Below are 13786 nucleotides of genomic sequence, written 5' to 3'. Positions count from 1 at the left end.
CTCCACAAGTTTAACCTGGAAAAACCGTCCTGTGACTGAAGAGAAGGAGGAAATAGTGTGACTGTTGTTCGGGAAGAGACGACACTACAGTTTAAAGACGATAATAGTTTTTATTTTACCCTCCAGAAGAGAAGAGGAGACCAACTGAGTGAGCGCTGACTGTAGCCGTGTTGTCCTGGGGGAGTCGTTTTTGTTTGGGGTTAACCTCACTGTGAATACCACTGCCGCGTTTTTTATTTCTTCAGCTCGGAGGAGAGTGTTTGAAAAATATTATCAAATTCTTCCAGTCTGACGTGTTTAAGTCAGCTGGCTTAAGCTGTGATGAGGAGGGGATTGAACAGCGGTGGAGCGGCAGACGGAGACAGAGAAAGCTAAGCTCATCTCAGCGACCACCGACCACAGCGTCGACCACTAACACAGGTACAGAAGTTAGCACGATGATGCTAACGTGTGTGTGTGTGTGTGTGTGTGTGTGTGTGTGTGTGTGTGTGTGTGTGTGTGTGTGTGTGTGTGTGTGTGTGTGTGTGTGTGTGTGTGTGTGTGTGTGTGTGTGTGTGTGTGTGTGTGTGTGTGTGTGTGTGTGTGTGTGTGTGTGTGTGTGTAATGATGCAACAATGAGCAGGAGACTGTATCCAAAATGAAGCTTGTGAACGTTCACACAGAAAACATAAATCTGCTACTTTCTTTTTTTTAACAAAGTTTGGTGAAGAGCTGCCTAACCATTTTGACATTTCAGTCACTTCAGAACAAAAATATAAATCATTTATGGCACCCCCCCCCCCCCCTTCCCCCTCCATGAGTGAATTGTAGTCAGAACCACTTAATAGTGAAATTTAACACTTCAACCTCAGCTCTCCCCTACAGCATACATGGTATTTCATGCTATGCTATGGTATTACTCACTATATTGTTTGACCTGAGTTCTGATTCTTATCATGTTATATTCCTGAGTTCCTGCCTTTGCTTTGTCTGGCTTTGTAAACATCTGTTTTTTAAAGACGCTATATAAGTTATTATTATTAATTCAGGAGTTATTACTTTTTTGTTCTGTACAATACAGCCAACTTAATGTGGATAGATCATGTATTGCAACATTAATTTAGAGACCAATCCATGTTTAAAAAGTTATTATAGCCCCTCAGTTCACTGTGACCATGCAATGAAGAAAACATTGGCCTGGTAGATTTTTAACCGTGCTTGTCAGAGCCGAAGCATTCAGTGATTTGTGAAAAAATAAACAAATTAATTTCTAACTAATTTTTATACTCTGCAATTAAAAATTCAGTTGTTTTTTATTAGTCAGATGTCAAACATGTGCAGCCTCCCCCAGTGAGTCATAGCTTGGATGTTGTTTGCTAACCCCCCCCCATAAGAGAACTGTATGCAGAACCCCGTTCAAAAATAGGGCAATTTAACGCTGCTTTGAGTTTGACGCTACTCTGAGAGCAAACATTAGACATCTGTACTTTCAGTTGTTAGTCTTTAATCTGTTGTTGTGATTGGATGGACAACTGGCCAACTAATATAGAGGACACACAAACAACACATTTACAGTTAAAACATTGACACCGTTCACGTACAGCTTGCTGAATCAGATGATAAAGTTGTTATAGAGACTGTACCCAAGGTAAAAGATTATGATGTATCTTTTTTGGCTATCTATGTTGCCAATAAAACCGATAAAACCCAAATCTACCAGTTTATTTAGAAATAATGTTTTAGCCTTTAACCAAGAGATAGGACATTGGATAGAGTCACAGATCGGATTTGAACCCAGGCTGCATGTTTTGAGGTCTGTAGCCTCTGTACATGGGGCACACAAACATCCACAAGTCCACTAGCGCCCAAACCTGCTAGATTTTTTAACTGAGTCTGGTTTTGATCTGCATGAAAGTTCAATTGAACAATGAGTTAATGGAAGTAAATTAATTGCAAGAGTTTCAGATTTGTACAGACGAGTGATTTAAATTTATATCAATAACTGAAGGATCTTTGGTATTTAAGCTGTTACGGTGACAAAAGAAGCAATTTAAAACGGTCAATTTAGGATTTTTTTTAAACTTGAATCAATGATTGGTTCCAGTTTGTTCATTTTCAGAGACCTGTATTACCCTTTAAAATATCCCGATATTAGCGACCAATGAAGTGCCACCATGTGTCACTGGAGGATACTGTTGTGAGTCTACAGCTTCTATCAGAAAAGAGTTGGTCTACTTGTTTTCCATTATGAATTCTCTTTAAAAAGATTTGATGAGAAATGTTTGAATGGTAAATGATGTGTGATCCATGAGAGAGTGTCTCAAAGCTGCCCTCTGCCTCTCATGTTATTTGAACTGCAGATCCTCTGGTCCTCGGCTTGACCCTCTATATTAGATTACCATTTAATCAGATATGCATGGTCGCCTTTAATCCTTATTTAACAAGGCAAACCAACTACAAACAAGGAGGGATATGCACATACACATGATCTGTATCTGTGCTAAATCTACAGCATATGCTATCCCATGTCCAGACTGTGGAGTTAATGCCTTGCTGAAAGGCACTGGGGGCTCAGTTTTCTCAGGAAAGCAAAGTGTTTTCCAATCATCTCCCTTGTGTACACTTCTCGGTCAGGGTGACTCATTAGTTGAAGCAACACATCTTTGAAACGTGTTACATGTGTGCTCCTCTGCGATAGGGGTGGCAGAGTTTACAAGCCATGCTTCATTATGTATTTCGCTGTAGAGGGTCACGGTTCAGTGCAGCGTGTTTTACTGCGGGGGGGGGGATATACCTGCACCAGTTGGCTTTGTGTGTTAGAGAGTGTCTGAAAACAAACACTAGAATCTTATCTGCATTTATACAACTGTTCTTGTACCCCTAGCATGCCTGTGCTTGTTATTTTGATCCAGCTCTCCACTGCTCTCTCTAGTTTTTTATCCTTCTCCGAAGAAGAACTAAGCCTGTTTGTCTCTGCTTTGTTGTGTTTTACTGAACTCAATTTAATTTTCACAACACTTTCTTTTACTGTTGGGAATAAAAAGGCTGCTTCTTTATAGACTCTGTGACAAATTGTCCAATTTTCTGTCCATGATATGCAGCCTCAGCTTGTCCTCTTGGGCAGTTCAACAATCTTGATATGAGATCCTGATCCAATTGAGGTAGATAATGATGATACAATGAGGACATTTTCCCCCTATTTGTTAAGATTTAACAGCCTGTCAGTCAGCAGAAATACAAGGCAAACGGCTTGCATGCTGGTCATGAGCTTTTTGTGCAAGGATGTGACTTAAAGTTAACAGGTTCGATTAACAGAAAATGTCAGCTCTGATTGTTTAGACATGAATTGAATCACTGACTTTCAAGGGTCAGCCCTGGGTCAGTGTGGCTTTATACAATGATTGCAACAATCAATGTATTTCAATCATAATTTCATTTATTCTGTGCAGAGTTTTGTAGACATCAGACATTGAGACAATAACTTAACTCTCTTGGTATTTCAGATGAGTGTTTTTGCCAATGGGGCACCATGATTCATTGATAATAATGCTTAAATTGAAATTGTGATATACACAAGATCGTGGGCAGCGTGCTCTAGCTCCTGTTGTGTTTGCTTTATTTTCAGTCCACTTCTAATTAAGAGTCTGTTGTCTAGTCAAAGGCACAGCGTCGTTTCAAAGAGGAGTGCAGCTCAATGAGGGGTTTATCTTGAATATCTTGTTTTAGTTGGAAGTTGGAAGCTAAAATTGTGTAACTCTGTGCTGCAGTAGATAAGAGTGAAATGATTTTGGATTTCCTGCTGTGGTGTCTTCAGGATTAGCTGTTATCTGAACAGACAGAGGGTACAAGAAGCTGAAGCTGCTCATGACTGATGGAAATCTTGGAGACTGCTGCTGCATGTAAGTCATGTTGGAGTCTGAGCTTATAGTATAAATAATTTAATTTAATGATGAAGGGAACAGCAGACAAACATTTCAGGTACAAGTTGTGAAGAAGACATACGTAGAACTGCAGACTTTAAGTTGGTGCATAATTACCTACATTAAGTGGTCTGAACCTGCAGTAGTAGAGTAGTAATAACTGTTATAAGATACATTTACAAAAGCTCCACAGTAGAATATAAGTTTTTATCAAATCCAGTAGCTCTGCTCCCTGATTGGCGGTGTCTGTAGGACCATGTGGACTGTCATAGACCAGGATGAGTCAAACTCTGCTGATCCTTCAGTTCTTCCTCCTGTTCCACTAGAAGTTTATCCTTTGTGGTTTTTTCATATGGCTCAACAACTATTGGAGAGACTTCCATTAGATTTCATGTATGGAGGCTGTCGTCTCAAAGGGGGCGGCCCGGGTTCACATCCCACCTGTGGCTTCTTTCCCGCATGTCATTCCCCACTCTCTCTCCCTGATTTCTGACTCTATCCACTGTCCTATCTATCCATTAAAGGCACAAAAAGCCCCAAAATAAATCTTTAAAAAAAAAGTATCATTTGGTCAATTATATCACCTTAAATGTAATGTGGACATTGTCATGAGAACTTGACATTAACCAAGACAAAATAACCTACCAACGTCTTTGTTATGACAACTTGACTTTCAAAGTCCAAAAACCTCCAAAACTATAACGCAGTGCCATCAGCCTTAGATATTCCTTATATTCCTAATATATTTGTTAAGACATTAGCTAACCTTAGCATGCTAATGTACTAAACACTCAGAGTGAACAGAAGCTCTACCCTTGCTGCAGTTTTTAGGCCATGTCCAGACTGCATTTTTAGCGGTTGCGTCAAAAAAAGTAACTAATTTTTGGATGTTAATGTCATGATAATTTCGGTTTCTGCTATAAACATTTTTGAAACCCAGAACTTGTAAAGCTACAATTCAGTATAGTTTCAAAGTCTGTTTCAGGGGCTCAAACCCGTCAGATGTCAGAATGCTAAACATCAATGGAGCACAAGTAATGCTTTTAAAAACAAAAAGGTCGTAGTGTGGGATAAGTCATGCATACATAAATGCATGCATAAGAAAATGGAGCTTAATCTTTGCACCAATCATCTTGTCCAAACAGTTGGCTGCGCATTATTTGAATTGGTGGCTTTATTTGCAGAAATATAAAAGGTAATTCTCTTGTTTCTGTTTTGGTTCAGTCTAAACTACAGATCAAAGAAAGAAAAAAAAGAAAAACTAAAGTTTTTTGAGTTGATCTGTTGTTTTCCAGCTCTTACGTCAGGTGTGTAATGAGTTACAACACATACTTTGACATCTTGTTTCTTTTTGCAACAGCAGTCCTGCCCTTGCATGTTGAAATAATTGAATGTACCATTTGGTTTATGGAGTTTCATGTTCTCTAGATAATATGATTCTATATATTTTTGGGGTGTATAATGCCTTTATCAGAGAGATAGGACAGTGGATAGAAATCAGAGAGAGAGTGTGGAATGACATGCGGGAAAGGAGCCTCTATACATGGGGTGCCCACTCTTACCACTAGACTATTAGTAGAGATGGGACAGAATCGATCTAATATCGGTATCGGGTCTGATATTGACGTTATTTACGTATCGGATATGGGACTTATGGCACTGATCCACGTCACTGATCAAGAAAAGATGGTGGGGCACTTAAAACATTCTCAGCTTGCACAGTTGTGCTTTGAAGACGTTCAGACTGAACTCTGAGAAGTGTACACATAACACCAACAACAACAACAACAACAATAACATTATTAGTAATGCTATAAAAATATCGGTACATACTGTATGTATCGGAATCGGATCAGAACTGAAAAAAAGTGGATCGTGCATCTCTAGCTATTAGAGCCCCATATGATTCTCTTTTTTATACATTCAGTCATGTAAAGGGATATATTGAACTTTTGCCCTCCACATCATCATTCTCAAAAAGCTAAATCATGGTTTAATATCTTTCTAAGATGTTTTTCATGCCACATCGGTAGCTTGCTGTATACGATGATTTACACAAGAAAGAGAATCGTGAAGGAGCTTCAAAACCTTTTGAATAAAAACAATATCATTAATTCACTAGTTTGCGTTTAGATCAAACATTGTTTATGCAGATTGTCCTCTCTGCTCTTACACAATCATTTGCCTTCTTTTGTTTCTTGTTGTGTACATGAAACCTCCGCTGCTCCTCAATGCGCTCCTTGTTTGTCTTGGTCCTTGGCGGCCACGCACAAAGCCAGACATGACCTCCGACCCAGCCTTAGACTCTGACGCAGTGAGCGGGGGCCGAGTGTCCATTGTGACTCCTTTCCGCATGTTCATTAATTATGTATAATGCATACGCTGCAGGCCGCGTCTCACACACACAGCGCTGCAGACTGTCATTCTCGGTGTGAAAAAGCCTCTCGCTCTGAGCTCGGGCGCTCAGTTTCTCTGAGGATGCTGTGACATTCCCAAAGGAGATTCCATTCCCCCGTAAACAATCCTGGCATTGACACAGTCACTGATTAGTGAGTTGCCAGGGTATTCCCACAAAGACCCAGCGGAGGATAATGAGAGCGGATCCAGAAAACCAGAGTTCTCATTCAGGACTTTGGCTGGCAACAAGTTGTGTGAAACTACTTGGAAGCTTTAAGGGAAGCTGAAAGTTTGGCTAACCGTCTCACCGATTGTCTCGCACCCAGGAAGCACTAATTTGTCTCTCAGCTCTTTAACTCCTTTTTTTCTTATAGTTATAGGAGGAAGGTGATGCTGAAACTGTCTTGCAGCAAAAATAAGTTCAGACTCAGAGCCCCCAAACAGCTTTTATTCACCAGGGAGAAACTGGAGTCTCATTGATCACTGAGGGTAAAATTGGGTCGTTGCTGCAAAGAACTGAGCCAGGGGTGAAAAGTTTTGAGATTAAAAATAAAGTAAAAACAAAAAGAAGTAAATGTACATGTATAGAATATAATGAAGAGAAATATTAAGGGTGTTTCACCTTCTTTTTTCACCTTCAGAGTTTTGACTTGGTTAAAACAGAGATGTATTAGCTTTGATTTGCACGGCCAGAGTGTAAAGCTTTAGATTCCTCTGCATGTTGAAGGCTGTTTTAACAGAGATAAAAGGTGTTTGAAGAGTCTTTTTAATCGCTATTCTAAAAGCAAAAATGTAGGGTTAAAGGGTGTGTTTTCCTGCTCGAATATAATCTGTAAACATATTTCTGGCTAACAAGCATTCAGCAGTAACCTAACATCATCACAGCTGAGGCCAAGGAGCTCATTATTTATAACATGTTCAGGACCAGAAGTGTGGGAGTCTGCGATGGATGATGGGTGTAAGCATTTCTCTCCATATGTCTGTTGGGTTTTCAGAAGTCTACACTCCATCACTTGAAAACTGAGACTGTTAAAAGTTGGCCCATGATGATGTTTAGATTTTACGCTCAAACTGCAGCACAGTCGTAGACTGGTTGAAGCTCTGGTCATACTCTACTAACCAGATGAAAACAAGCACAGTGAATGGCTAGCATCCCGTAGAGCAGTGGGCCTGGCAGCATTTTGATTTAGAAAATTGGGATAAAACTGTATGTAGGCTGTGTCAGGTCAACTAGCATATCGACCAGAGCGATGTGTTACCACATTAAGAATAAGCATGTGGATGTTAACCTGCAGGGATTGACTGTTTTCTTATCTTTCGACTAGTCAAATAGACTATAAGAAAAAATAAGTCACCCAGGAAAAACATCCTTAATCAAACTGGACACTGAAGAGCCAAGAATATTGTTAATCCTGACACAACTTTGTGCGTAGGTGGTGACAGCATTTGTTTTTCCAACGTGTCTTGTTTGTGAATATTCATGGCTCTAATTAGTTAAACTGAATGAAGACATGACTTGCTTTTTAATCTGAAAATGTGACATTTGACCACTTGTACCTATGTCATTGGAGGGCTGAGATTAAGCTGGTTTATACACAACCTAAATATATGTGCGCATTCTCAGTGTGAGTCAATGTGAAATGTTGTCTTGGATTCATAAAACTGGTCCTTCATCCAGTCCATACCATGCCCTAAAAAACAAGTTCAGCTCAATTTGGCTGTTCACCAAACCTTATTAACATCTTATGAGGTTTGAATCACACAGACTTTGTTTTAACTTGACAACATGCTTCCACCTTTAAAGTGACCTAGTCTGCTCTGGAGATTTTTTGAGTGAGGGAGATAAGAAGCTCTTGGGTTAAACTTTAAACTCCTCATGTTTGGTGTGATTATTTTACGAGGCAGTGTGTCACAATTTCAGAGTGGGCTTTGAGGTTTAACCTGCTTTGGTCGGAGTTTAAAGCCTTTCTTCTGCGTCAGTGTTTTATCCAAATGAGAACCAGACTCAGTCCATTAAGGTGATTTTGTTGACAGTTTTTAATATATTTTAAAGACATGACCTAACGTCCTGTGTCCTTGTCATGTCATCTCACCTCACCACGTGTCTGCTTTAAGCTCTTCCTGTTTGTTCATAGTTTAGCCTGGTTTATATTTTTCCAGGCTGAGCCCCTGATCTCCACAGCGCTCCGAAGCCCCCGGGGCTGCACACACACCAAGGGCCCAGCGAGACAAAACCGGCCCTGAAGCGGAGCCGTGTAGTGGGTCACACTTGTGAAACCGTACATTGGTCACCCACTTTTCAAACACCCTTCCCCCAATTTGCCCCTCTCCCATTCCACTAATTAGGTTGATGGGTGTCATGTTGTCTGGATGCATTAAGGTCACATTCACCTTTCTGCTAACAAAGCCTGTCAATAATTTTATTCTCCATCTTAGTCAGTTTGCTGGAGTGAGAAGTCTTTATTTGCAGAGGTAATTGCTGAGTAGAGATGAGACATGATATTCTGATTTATGGGGTTAAATACGTTAATTCTTCCTTTGTCTTCTATCATAAAGAAGGCTTTGAGAGACTGAAATGAAAGTAACCTCTCTTTTAAATTTTCCTCTGCTGCCTCCCTCTCTCACAGAATAATTCTTTGATCTGATGAGATCCATAAAAAGTTCAGTGTACCCACTTATTAATTTTTTTGCTTCTCATCAGAGATTTCCACCTTTGAAAACCAATTTATTTTCTGTGGTGGTGGTATTGTCCAAACTGCATCATCATCTGTACTTATCCTCTCGTCCTCAGACTGTATGAAACTAAGAACTGTTGAAACGTGTCTGCCTGCATTCTGCAACAATGTGTCCAATAATTCCTCTGAGAATATGAAAGCTTCATTTCCTATCGTCTGTAGGATCTTGAGTTGTATAATGTCAAAGTCTAATGCATCATCATTTTAGAAACTCTTTGTGTGACTCCAAGGACACTCCAACAAAACGTAGGTGTGCTTGATAAAGAATCAGAAGCAGAAATACTTTACCAATTCCTTTGGGGTAAATTCAAGAAAGGCAGCTTAATAATGAAACGAATGGGGAAACCAACAGGAGCATCTGTAAGAGGCAAGGGGTAAGTAAATGTGTCTGCTAAATTTAAGGCTCCTGTGCTTCAGTATCTATACTTTCATACTGTTGATATGCCAGAAAAAGATGTAGTGATTCCAAATATGCAAGTGTGTACTTTGCATGTTTTATGTAGGCCAGCATGCTCATGTTTTTCTAACAGTCCTCAGCCCAGCAGCAGATTTGTCACAATGACTGACTACAGAGAGGTCGCACAGAGAACTGCTCATGTGAACAACATGATCATGAAGATAACCAATATTAACAAAGGGAGAGATCTATGAAGATACCAATTATAGGAGAATGCAGGTGGAACTTAAAGCTGTATGCATTATGAAATTTACAATCAAGGAACCCAGTGTATGTTAAAAGCTATAACAGCAGCCTTAAAGTTTCCACTTGAAACTCCTGCAGGATGTGGAGAGGCCATCAATGCCGGTCTCAAGAAATAGGTGAAATATCAACATCCTTTACTCTTACTGTGGACTCGGTATGGCTGAGTTCATCTGATGCACACTCAGACCTTCAGTGTCTGTTCGTGTGTCCCACAGCGTCTATTAGTGACTTTTATAACCATGAAAAGGCTCACTAACTCAGGCACATTAAATTACGTTCACTTATAAAAACCTCTTGATCCTCCCACAGCGATGCTCCTGTTTGCCATATGTGTGTGTGTGCGTGTGTGTGTGAGAGAGATGTCATGTGAGTAAATGTTTGTCCACACTGCAGTTCTGGTTGAGCAGCGGTTGACTTGGTTGTAACAACAGTGAGATGATGTTTGGCAGCAGTCAGAGCTGGTCACTTCCTTATCGTGTGGCAGAGAGCATTAAAATGTCTGCTCATTGAAGCGGATTGTGTCTCCCTCCCAGTCTGTACGTCTGCATTTCCACTGAAAGAGTAACCAGTTATCAGCCAGGAAACCTTAAGACACCTTTACTTTATTTTAACAGCACACTTTTATTTTGGAGAGCTGTTTTAAATGACATTGTATGTTTTTTTGTTTTTTTAGTGTTTATTCCCTTAATTCCATTCCCCATAATAATTAAAATAGGTTCAGGTACTATTCAGAACATAGGAAGAGTTTTGGATTCCAGCTTGTCTGAATATGTGTAATATTTTATAAACTGAGCCATTGAAGGTAAGGTGCAAACTTTCTTCGCTGACATTACACAGGATTGATAAAAGAACAATTTATATTTGTCATTTTTTTTTCATGGCTCAGTTTCTTCTTTGGACTGAAAGTAAACAAGGTTTGGACAGAGGATGTGTTTTGTGCATGATGATAAACAGGATTTGTATACTTTTAAACTTAAAGCTGTATTGTTGGGATGTTTTGGCTGCAAACACGAGCAACAGAGCCCCGAGTCTCTGCCCACATGTCCAAACTCTCAAGTAGGTCTGGTGTTTTTCCAATTCCTCCTAGTTGGAGGAACTGTCAACCAATCAGAGGCTTCCGGGTATAAGATAAAAAATCTGAGTGTTACTTCCTTTATAGCCGATGAGCTGGAATCCTGAAAAGTTGCTTTTAATGGCTGCAAAACTGTGAGAAACATGGTTACACAATCAGTACAAGGTTTTGCAAGTCAACACAAATATTTCCTTTATCTTTTTGGACAATGTGGATCTCTCCCTGCAACCACAGGTTCAGCTTACATGAAGACAATGACATTATTTAGGCTGACCCCAAAGAGTTGAGGATTCAAAAATTAATTTCGGAAGAGCCTGAGTGGAATTGCATATTGTCATTCATCATCCAGTGCTTTTTTACGAGCATCATTTTTTTTCACATTTTGTTTTGGGCGATTTTGTCTTGGGTTGGATAGGACAACTGACTAGAGACAGGAAACGGTGGGAGCAGAGAGTGGGGGATGACATGCAGCAAAGGGCAAAGGTCAGATTCAAACCCACGGCTGCTGCAACGATGACCACGGTCTCTGTACATGGGGCGTGCGCCATAACCGCCAGGCCATCCGTCGCCCCATTAGCATCATTTGAAAGCGACAGGCTATACTAACTTCACAAATCAAGTTTCAAAACGTCCCTGAATTGTTCTTTGTTCACAACTTGGGTTTTTTGACGCAAGAATTTCAACTCAGCTAAAGTGTAGGTTAAATGTATCTCCCTGTTGATTAATGTTAGTATGGGGCTGTTACTTTTAACCCAACAAAGTAGTTGCCTGGAAATGATTGGGTGGTCAGTCTGATTGGGTGGTCAGCCTGCTCTTTTGGAAATCTCTGATACAACTTTGTGTTAAAGCTGCTGTGGGTAGTTTTTAGCTGGTTATGAAACGGACTGAAATTAATATTAATGTTTTTTTTCTGAGCCACAAAATCAAACATGATCATCAGCAACAAGATCTATCATAGATCTATTCCATTATTTCGGTGTAATTATTTATTAATACTTCGGTGTCAGACGAGACGATTTATAGCACGCCGCAGAAACTGACTTTGTTTTCATTTTCCACAGAAAAGATCCACAGTGACAGATACATTTGACTGTTAGAAGAAGCAATTTTGCCTCAGCAAATACTACTTCTGAAAGTACAGTACAAGATAAGCACATACTTTAGATGTATCACTGTGTGCACAGTGTTTCCAAATCTAAATGGAGGCAAAAAAAAGTCCCTCATATGGGCTCTAAAGGTTTAAGAAATGGGACAGTGGGATGGTCAGACTGTCATTGTTTTACAACGACAAAAGGCAGTTTAGCAGCACTTAGCAGCAAAAGAGACACAAAGTTTAGTTTAACTCAACCTCGTGAACAATCGCACCAAAACAATGAGCTAAACTTTTGTAAGAGCTGTGTTTAGCTGCAGACTGAGATGTTTGTTCTCAGTGTTTTCAGTTTTACTACCAACACTTTTTATATCCTTTCACAGTCTAATCAGTAATAATTTAATGTTTATAACAAATTATCATTAGGGAGACTGACTGACACCGAGCGTTTCATGTTACACTCCGACCCTGAAGTGTAGAACTCCTAAGTTATAAAGTATCTGACTGTGATACCCAACACCGTCTCCTGGCATACACACTTTGTATTCATCTTACAAAGGTGAACTGCATTTACAAGGTCACTCTCCTGACGTCCAGTCTCTGTAGGCTGCGGACTGTACACTTTACAGAAGGCATCAGATGACGAGCAGAAAGAGGCAGATAAAGTAACAGTGTTGGGAAAAGAATCGCGAAGGCTGCGTCACACATTGATTTTTGTCTCGAGTTTGTCCCGGGACAGTTAACCACAGACTGACTGACTCCTGCTGGATGTGGTGGACATCTGGACATCAATATGAGACAGTGGACTAATGACTACAGTGTTTTTTTACTACCGTTTGGAAACATGGTTCAGCCACCAGATGAAACAAAATCTGAGACACCATTTGAAAGAAAAATCTGTGATATTAGTCTTATTACAGTTAATGTATAAACTAAATCTACAGAAAAGTTTCTTTGCTTTTGTTTTTAACCTTAAAATGTTTGTCTTCCGCTGCAGTTCCAAACAAAGGTGCTTGTGTGACTCCAGGATGCTGAGCAGACCGCATTGTCATGGTCTAATTCCTGTAAAGCTCCAAATTAGCTCATGAATATGCACGGCTGACAGAATTAAGGTCACTTCCTGTCAGTACGGTCAGTTTCATACTGCCTTGCTCAGTGAGCAGAATAATAAGGAAGTGTGAGAGGAGAGAGAGATCTGTGCCGCATGGTTTGGTGGGACTGTGTTGAAGTGCGTCTGGAACCAAGTGATTCTCTTCCTGATTTATACATCTGGAAAATGTATTTTTAATGTATGGATGTTAAAGAGATATGTTGCTTGTGAAAGATTATGATGCAAGGTTATGCAACACATGGCCCACAGTGTCAATAATATCACACACCATGTATCAATGATGCATCTTGATATCTGATTAACTGAGGAATACAAAATGCCCCTCAATAGGTAAATTAAAGGACCAATGTATTCAATCTGAAAAGAGGTTCTTTAAATTAATACATATTTGACACCAGCGATTTGATAATCGTATCACAAGAGTCAGGACGATGATATATTGCTGTCTGGATATTGTGTCTCCCCCCTAATGTAAACGTTCATAGAATGCTTCTAGTCTAGTGTGTTGTCTCTTTGCTGAACCATCTTAAATAAAATGTTTCAGTGTTGTTTCACAGCAAAAAAAAACCAATTCAGTTTTGCAGGTTTAATGATCTATTACATCACAGCCTGTCTAAGTGTTCATGTGTATCTGCATGTTTAGTCTAGAAGTCTACTGTTTCTACAAAACATGAAACCTCTTGTCACTTTAATTGAATCAGGCTAATTGTATAGCCTGTCTCTCTACCACTATAGTTCAAATTACTGCTTGTCTTGAACAGTGTCGAAACTCATGCTTT

The 13786-nt window shown here is 39.8% G+C and overlaps 1 protein-coding gene across 5 annotated transcripts in view; it reads left to right on the top strand.

The window, feature by feature from the left end:
* Positions 1–279: 279 nt before the first annotated feature.
* Positions 280–13786, top strand: part of arhgap32b (Rho GTPase activating protein 32b) — a 125684-nt gene continuing 112177 nt past the window's right edge. For 2 of the 5 annotated variants that reach the window (XM_020629275.3, XM_020629273.3), the window contains exon 1: positions 280–420. The gene's annotated coding sequence lies outside the window, so the exon portion shown is untranslated. The remainder of the gene's footprint in view (positions 421–13786) is intronic. The other 3 variants (XM_020629276.3, XM_020629274.3, XM_020629277.3) reach the window with 2 other exon arrangements.

The sequence above is a fragment of the Labrus bergylta genome, chromosome 14 (genome assembly GCF_963930695.1).
Source record: "Labrus bergylta chromosome 14, fLabBer1.1, whole genome shotgun sequence".
Classification (NCBI taxonomy): domain Eukaryota; kingdom Metazoa; phylum Chordata; class Actinopteri; order Labriformes; family Labridae; genus Labrus; species Labrus bergylta.
Note: the sequence above shows the minus strand (reverse complement) of the source record. Positions and strands in the feature narration are given on the sequence as shown.